The sequence below is a fragment of the Saccostrea cucullata genome, unplaced genomic scaffold (genome assembly GCF_032062105.1).
Source record: "Saccostrea cucullata isolate Sc308-1 unplaced genomic scaffold, CSIRO_AGI_Scuc_v1 ctg4145, whole genome shotgun sequence".
Taxonomy (NCBI): Eukaryota; Metazoa; Mollusca; class Bivalvia; order Ostreida; family Ostreidae; genus Saccostrea; species Saccostrea cuccullata.
In genome coordinates this window covers 37,979-46,540 of record NW_026930984.1, presented here as the reverse complement: position 1 = coordinate 46,540, position 8,562 = coordinate 37,979, and the positions used below count along the sequence as shown (strand labels likewise).

The 8,562-nt window shown below is 31.6% G+C and overlaps 2 long non-coding RNA genes across 2 annotated transcripts; both read left to right on the top strand.

Moving 5' to 3' along the window:
• The first annotated feature begins 363 nt into the window (after positions 1-363).
• LOC134230862 (uncharacterized) lies at positions 364-2,116 on the top strand. The gene is made up of 3 exons (XR_009984436.1): positions 364-474; positions 662-796; positions 2,087-2,116. It is a non-coding gene; the product is annotated as an uncharacterized LOC134230862 (long non-coding RNA).
• Positions 2,117-2,310: 194 nt separating this feature from the next.
• On the top strand, positions 2,311-7,369 carry LOC134230861 (uncharacterized). The gene is made up of 3 exons (XR_009984435.1): positions 2,311-2,505; positions 2,637-2,730; positions 6,144-7,369. It is a non-coding gene; the product is annotated as an uncharacterized LOC134230861 (long non-coding RNA).
• Positions 7,370-8,562: the final 1,193 nt, after the last annotated feature.

Sequence of the window (8,562 nt, the reverse complement as noted above, 5' to 3'; positions counted from 1 at the left end):
TTGCTAAAAGTAGGCGAATTTGAAGATAAAATAGCCGACTTCAACACATTTATCATAAAGTTTAATTCTTTCTTAGTCATTAGAAGTTTAGCAAACCAGCGTTCACGCGCAAATGCATGTGTAAGCAGTATAAAGAAGAAATAATAAAATAAATTTAGGTAAAAGGTTGGACTTATTGTTGGCTTTCAATATAATTAATATTTTAAAATTGATATTTTCAATTCAGTAACATGACCTTTAATAATTGTAATCATTTTTGAGTGATATTTAATTCAACAGTCTTATAAATAGAACATTCAATGTATCCTTCTTGTTTATGTGCAAATTATTTCTTTTGAAGCTGATATCTCAGATAGTTTGTGTCGTCAGATGAGGAGTGTAAAGATGAATCTAAATCATGTTTAGTGAGAGGACAAGTCGGCATTTGTGCTTGCAAATCTGGGTTCATAGGTTTCGGAAACGATTGTCTAAAGGGTACTAGTATATTCTTAACCACGCTTTTGGAATATAATATTGCAATAGTACGCGACTTATAAATCTTTGAAAATAAAATAAGTTAAAAAGATTTTCAATTCTTTTTTTAAAAATCATTTTTTACAAGAAAGAAACATTTTTATTTTTATATATTTTTTTTAACTACAATGTAGTTTTTCTTTATCAGGAGATTTAAGTCTGCATGAATCGTGCCAGCGAAATGAGCAGTGTTCTATGGTACTTGGCTCTGTTTGTGAGAACAACATATGTACCTGTAGAGAAGGCTATGTCTCATCTAACAATGACTCCGAATGCTCTTTCCGTATGAACATTTGAATTTAATCGTCTAGTATTTGAACAAATTTTAAAGCCTTTTACATTACATATTAGATAAATGTAAGTTTAATTATTGTTGTTGTTTTTTTTTTGAATTAGAATAAAAGTCATATATTGTTGCATGTATTAATTATTAGCTTTTTCGAAAAATTTTTTGCGAATGGGATATATAATGAAAGGAAAAGGAAACGCAGGGTGGCATGATATTCCAAAAAAAAAAAAATTTTACCCTATGACCGAGAATTACGAAAATTGGTCAGATCAGAAATTTAATTACTAATCACCAAAATCAGTGTTCAGAATTACTCAACCGTAAAATGTTCTTACGTCACATAGGGAAAACGCTAAAAAGCCCAAAACACGTGTAATTTGATGACGACGAGTTTGTCAACAAATCTTGTTACACCATGTGATGCACCTGATGTATGCACATCGTTTTTCAATATTTATAGACGATATGATTTTCTTCCATTCTTTGTACAGTTTACGGAAGTTCCATGGGATCTTCTTTTCGAATTGCCTAATTAATGAAAAAGGCAACAACGGTTAACGAAGCAGTGTCTTGTAAATTTCCCCCCATAAAACTTGTTACCCGTTGTCAGAGAGGGCCTGGAATGGTTTTCACTCAACCGTGACGATGACGTTAACGCGAAACAGAGTCATGTTACGAGCGGGTTATTCGTCCTGACATCTTTTAAATCGCCACCTTACTACAACAAAAACCGCCATTTATACAATAGACTATTATAATCATTACATTCACACGAAAAATAAAAGAAAGTAATTCCGCAATTTGGTTTTTTAGCCGGTCAACTTACTGTTGTGTTCCTCTCACTGGCGCATGCGCGCGTCGTTTGACAATTTTTTTGGCGTGGTTACCCATGCCCAATATAGCCAGGGTTTGAAAGATAAACACTCTGATGAATTCCATGCAAAGGAAATAAGGCTTTGACAGATGAGTGGGAGAGACATTGAAGATAATGAGAGTTTTCGATTTTCACTTTTAGGGGGTATCGTCATATGATCTTCAATAACTCAAGAATTATTAGACAAAATCAAATAGAATTTTGGTTGTGCCTTTTTGAAGATATTTTTAAAAGTTAGATAGGAATACCGAAAAAATTAAAAAAAAATAAATTTAATTCACCTCAAAAGTTTACCCTGCGTTTCTTTTTCCTTTCAGTATATAATGATTTTCACTAATTACTGCTGTAATCTTTTTATTTGATTTCAACAATATTAAATACAAATATATCATTGCTTACAACGCCCTCAGGTGGTAGATCTCAAGCAAGTGTCCAGGGCCAGAAGGTAATAGAATTCTTCTTGTATTTACTCTCCATATAATGTTAAGTCTGATGTGCAGAAATGCCTTCAAGCAATACTTGTATAAAAAGGTGTGGGAAGCAGCTATAAGTAAACGATAGCTTAAATCATATGTGTATACAGTGTATATAAATATATTTGCAATATTATAACTAATTTTCTTTTAGAAGAAATACTTAATTTGGCATGTTTTAACAGAATTATAGGAATTTCTTACAATTAGTTTTTTTTCTTCACTGCAGAAGATAATGCTGTCAGTGTGACAGTTGGAGCTGTTTTTGGCGGCCTTATCTTAGGCATTGTTCTAACTGTTCTTGGGGTCATCATCTACAAAAATATACGAAATGGGAAACCCAAGGCTGGAAAAAAGTATCAAACTTTTTCAATGTTTTTGCTTATTTAAAATGTTAACATATTAATCTGTTTCTGTGTATTAGCATTTATTTTAATTGCTTAATTGATGGTCGAAATAAAATTACAAATTTTATTTTTTATCTTAGACAAGACCAAACGGTTGCATTTTTTAACAACACTTCTTATGAAACTGAAAGAGAAGCACATCAGAACCACTCTACTGTGCAACGTGCAAATGAGGTGAGAAATATATGTAAAATATTATATAAATGTAAATTGCAAAATAGTAACAATAGCATTTTTTTTTTGAAAACCTGTGAATTCATTATTGGTGCTTTTTTGGCCAAAAGAAAATCTTCATAAAAATGATAATTTGTTGTAAAATAAACATTTCATTTAAAGATATACTTAAATCAGCTTGAATGGGCCCAGTTTTTTTAGATAACCTGTTTAACGCAGCCTTGGGTTGCAAGATTCCTAACACATTTACTTAATTTTAAAAGTTTTATTTCTTATTCCTGATTATTTCTAATTTTGACACTTTTTTGAGTACTGTCAAATAGCCTTTAAACTGCTATATTTCCTAGATCAGACAAAGAACAAGTCTTTTTTACAGTGTAAATACTTAAAAAGTTTCCTCTTAGTAGTTTTGGTGTTGTACTGTAATTAAGTAAGTAAATATTTTATTATAGTGACATGTGTATACAAGTAGACAACAAGTAAATTCAATATAAACGTATAAACATCACACCCGGCCCATTGGACCTATATGTCACTTTAATATATGTACAGTATTTAAATAGTCATTTAAAGATAGCGCGCATGATGGACATTATATTAATTTGTTTGATATAAATATTTTTGTCTTAGTGAAAAACATGAATTTAAAAACTTGGCAGTTTGTCTCTGATGATTTTTCATTAAAATGTTTAAATTTTCAAATGGATCTACATTTCTATTTAAATTAACATTATGAAAAAAAGTTTCTCTAATATTTCCGTAGATTTTACAATGAAATAAAAAATGTTTTTCGTCCTCTACTGATTCGTCATTACATAGAACACAGTAACGTTCTTGTGGTGGTTCGTTTCTAAATCGGCCTGTTTCGATTCGTAACGGAAGGATACCAATTCCAAACTGAGCCATTGTGGAACGTTCTTGTTTTTTCATGTCCATCGTTATGTAGGGTTCCATTTCAAAATTATTTTTAAAGGTCACAAATGTTCTCAATTTGGATAACGACACTATTTTGAATTTCCATTCTTCTTCGCAAAGCGCAAACAATTCACATTTGACTTGATTTAAATTACATATTCGGAGGTAATCAATATTGGTTTGCATATTTAATTTGTATAGGATTTATTTCATTTGGGAACACCATATTCCACTATTTTGATAATTCCATAAGAAAACCTTTTTGGCGAGTCTGTCATCGTCCATTTCAATTAATTCCATCGATTCCATCTTCTAATCATGTTGATCCAGCGCCTGTATGTCGGGGTTATTCATCCAACCTCGCTGTTTAATGCGATTGCGGGTGCGTATCTATGTAGTCCTAAAAAATATCGAATAGCACGATTTTGTACAACTTCTAAACAATGATATGTTTTGAATCCCCAAACCCCGGAACAATAATCTAATATAGGGATCACACAAGACTGAAAAAGTTTTTCGTAGGTATGAAATCCAACATCTTTATAATCATGAATTTTTGAAATCATTGACCCCAATGCTCTTCCTCCTGCTTTACCAAGAGTTTCTGCCGCTATGTTAAAGTCCATCTTTCTCGTGAAAGATAATACCGAGATATCGATATTGATTAACATACTGTAATTCTTCTTCTTCTATTTTGAACTTGTATAGACTTTGAGGTACATGGCGTTTCCTAAAGTGCATGACATTAGATTTGGCACAATTCACATTTAATCTCCACCGTTTACACCAGTTGGACAGAGTATCAAGAAATTTATGCATATCTGATTCATTTTCCCTTAGAATGGCAATATCGTCGGCATACAATAAAAGGCCTATTTTTTGATCACCAAAGGGAATTCCTGTATTTAGTTGTGAAATTTCTGTTGCTAAATCGTTAATGAAAAGGGAGAATAAGGTGGGTGACAAGTTGTCTCCTTGACGTACACCGTTTGGACATTCAAACCAGTTTGTGCGAAAGTCATTTACACATACACAAGAGAATGTCTCAGAATATAAACTGGAAATAGCATTATAAATTGGACCATTGACTGTTTCTTTTTTCACATGTAAGAATTAATTCCAGAAACCTTAAAAAAATAATAAATGAATTTAAAAAGTAAATAAAAAAGAAAATAAATGAAAATATATGCAAAATTTTTAAAACGAGGAATTATTGACAATGACAAACAAGTCGATGAACCAAGAATATCAACAGTCTCGTTTTATATGTCATCATTTCGTAAGTTCGAAGGTCGATACAATAACCTTAAGCTTGTTTGCAAATACAATTTACCATTGAGTAAAATGTTGAATGACTTTTTCATACTAATTTTTAGGCTATTATTTACACACTGAAAGAGCCATAGCGCATTTGATAGCCACTTTCGCCTACTTTAGTAGTGATTTTCTAAATACTTTTTTTAACGAAAATTTTGTCATACAATGTAAGTTTATACATGCCTTAAAGCAACTCACACAAAAATAATTCTCAATTATTAATAATTCCCTCATATGAAAGTTATAAAAATCGATCAGTTTATATGGAGAAAATAGTAAATACTGAGGTACCCCCCTAAACAATGACAAACTGTAGGAAAATACCATCCTTAACCAGAAAAACAACTTCTGAATAACTTTATTTAGATATGACTGCACTTCATTACGTTTAGATAATTTTGGTTAAAGGTGTTCTTCATATTGAAAATGTTGAAAATATGTATTTAATTTTTCTTCTAAAATTATTTCAAAATTCAACAATCTGTCTTAATGTTATCCGTTTGATTACCGAGACTTCGTGGCGTAGTGATTGCTGGATTGAAAACATAATGATCGTGAGATCGAGTCTCACAGTGCGTTTTACTTAACTACGATTTTCTTTTTTTTTTTTCTCTGTGTGCATTTTCTTATGTTTTCTTTAATTATTCTATAATACATGTATAAATAAATTTTAAAAGAGATATATAATACAACATTACACATTGAAAGTATCTTGGGTCTTAAACTATTTTAACGATCCAAAGTCATAGCTGCTAGCCTGTTTTATATTGGACAAATAAAATTACTGTCATGCAACAAACTTGCAACTATGAAAATTTAACGCTGGTTCACAAATGATTACATACATGTAGTTTGATTTTGAATTGAAAAGGTACATGTATCTTTGAAAAGAAACAGGTGATTTCCTTTTAAATACTTGAGTAGGCCGAGTCGTCGGTAAGACATCTATGGCTCTTTCCTTAATATCCCGATCATGACAAGTAGCACACGGCGGGTGTGACCGGTTCCAGGGGATACTCACTCCTCCAAGGCACCTGATCCCACTTCTATTGTTTTGGAAGACCGTGTTTGCTCCGCTCCTAATTTGTATTGTTTTATTGACTTTTGAGCTTGAATACTGCCCGTTATCTCCATATATTTCATAAAGCAAATATGCTTCATTAAACATTTTTCTATTCCAGAGAAAGATTGTTAATGTGCCACCGTTTGCTCATTCTAGGGATTTACCAGTAACGGAAAACACATACACCCATCATGGCAACAAAAGTTCGATGGCAAATAGGCATGACGTAAATAATGACGTATATAATCATCTGCATGAAAAGGAAGAGGATTCCGACATTGATGAAACTTACGACCACGCCCATGAAAACATAAATCGTACAATGGAGGAGAGTGACTACAGTAATCTAAATACAGGGAGACAATACATGGGACCAGGTGTTTCAGCTACTGAAGATAATGATTATGATGAACGCGAGCTGCCTGGTGATTACTGTTCACTGGAAAAGCAGTGAAGAATTGGAAATTATTGTGCAAAGACACTGTTAAGATTAGTCTGAGTCAAGCATTTTATGAGACTGTTTGTTGTCTTTCATTGACTTACTTTAGAGACCTTTTAAATGCATAAAGCATATATTTTGAGATCAAGTGTAGGGAGTAAAAATGTTTTCGGTCGACTACAGGAATCATTAGGCATGTTAGGGGAAACATTCTCGATTATTTTTTTTTTCGTAGTTTTGGATAATCTTTGAGTGACAGAGTAGATAGAATAATCATTCGACGAGTTCATTCATTTTATGGTATTATTTTCATTTCTTTCAATATGATAATGCTAAACCAATTTGTTTGCTGTACATACGTCATTTATTTTTCATAATTAAGTGATGCCTTTCCAGTCTCTTTTCAAATCACCTTTTAGACTTTTTGACGCAAGTCTATGAAGCCAAGAAAATCACAAAGGCACTTGTACGCTCAGTACTTTTCTCATTAACGTAATATCATGATAACATGGCGTATTATTTTTGACGAAGTTGTATTGCTAATATTTGCTATTAACACACAATTAGGTCATCACATAAGGTTAAGTTGCATCTGTTTGCTCAAGTCAGTACTAATTTGTATATATGTTTTACTTTCATAAATAAGGATAATATTACTAAAATTCTTCACAAAAGCTATATCGCCTTGACTTTATGGGTATCTCGTGTTATATTGTTCTTCAGATAGGCTTGACTATAAAATGATTGATCTGACCTAAGGATCATAAAACAGGTTGAAACTTAAGTCAAATGTTAAATTGTTGTCTAAAAATGTTAAAGAGTTATTATATTTAAATTGGAGAAAACATCATTTACAGTACTAGCTTTTGATGCAATATGACATTTTGAACTTGTGTATATCTTATTATCTTCAACATTTTGTACAACAGAAGGATTAAATTTTGTTCTTAGACAAAATCGAGAGGGGGCTTTGAAATTCCTTACAAATGTATTTAATGGGATTCAGATCCGAGGATTTGACAGTGCATCATCACAGATACCTTTTGGTCAATATCTTTCGGAGTTTTGCACGCACGTGTACCTCTTTAAGGAAGATTCAAACTGTTTGAGATGATATAAGACTGCCACGAGCATCAATTTCTTATCACTTTCACACCATCAAAGTTTGATTCCGGTTTAATGAAATTTTGTCCAAAACTTTCACATTGTGACAAGTTGGCGATGAAAATGACTCACGATCTATAGAACAAATGTGTTTAAATGGGGTTTAAAACTGTTATTAATTTTTAAAAGTAATATCATGGACAAATAAACATTAAAATAAAAGTGAGTAAAACGTGGCTCAAGGATGATCCAGATATTAACATTCCAACGGTTCTCCATCCTTTCTCAATGGTCATTTCGCCAATGCTTTGTGTGTGTGTGTTTTTTTTTTTTTAGTTTTTCCTGCTTTCAAAAATTGAAAATGACAAATCACAAAAAGATGCTGATTACACAAAACACTTGCCACAAAAAATAAATTTATCGTTTTTAAGGTTCGTCGCGAAATATTGGTTTTTATCGCTGATAATTGATTTTTTATATACAATTGTTGAGAAGACTTATTGGTTAAAATAATTTAAAAATACAATACCATTCTATCATGTTGTTTCTAAAAAAAATACATTAATTAATCTGAACACTTAGAAGTTTTGTTAAGTGTATGTACTTAAATCATTTCTGATATCTGGAATCTTTCTTGTCGTTTTAAAATGCTTATTTGACATGAAGCACATTAATTGTATAGACATAACTTGATATGCCCATAAAAGCTTTCAATGACCTTAAAGGGATGTTTTTTCCGTTTTAATTCTTTTTATCCCTATCAACTACAAATTACAGCATTTCTTCTTTTTATTTCATTCAACTAATGATCGTTTAAAAAAGTCAACGGTCATTCTAGTCACCCATTAGAAAGTGTACTAGTACACTTTATTCTTATCTAACAATGTGTCATCTAAGTGCAGATTATAAAACATTAATAGCGAGTAAAAGTGCATGACCCATAAAAAAAAAAGATTTTTGTCTTCCATTTCATTCATTCTTGTTTGTATGTTTA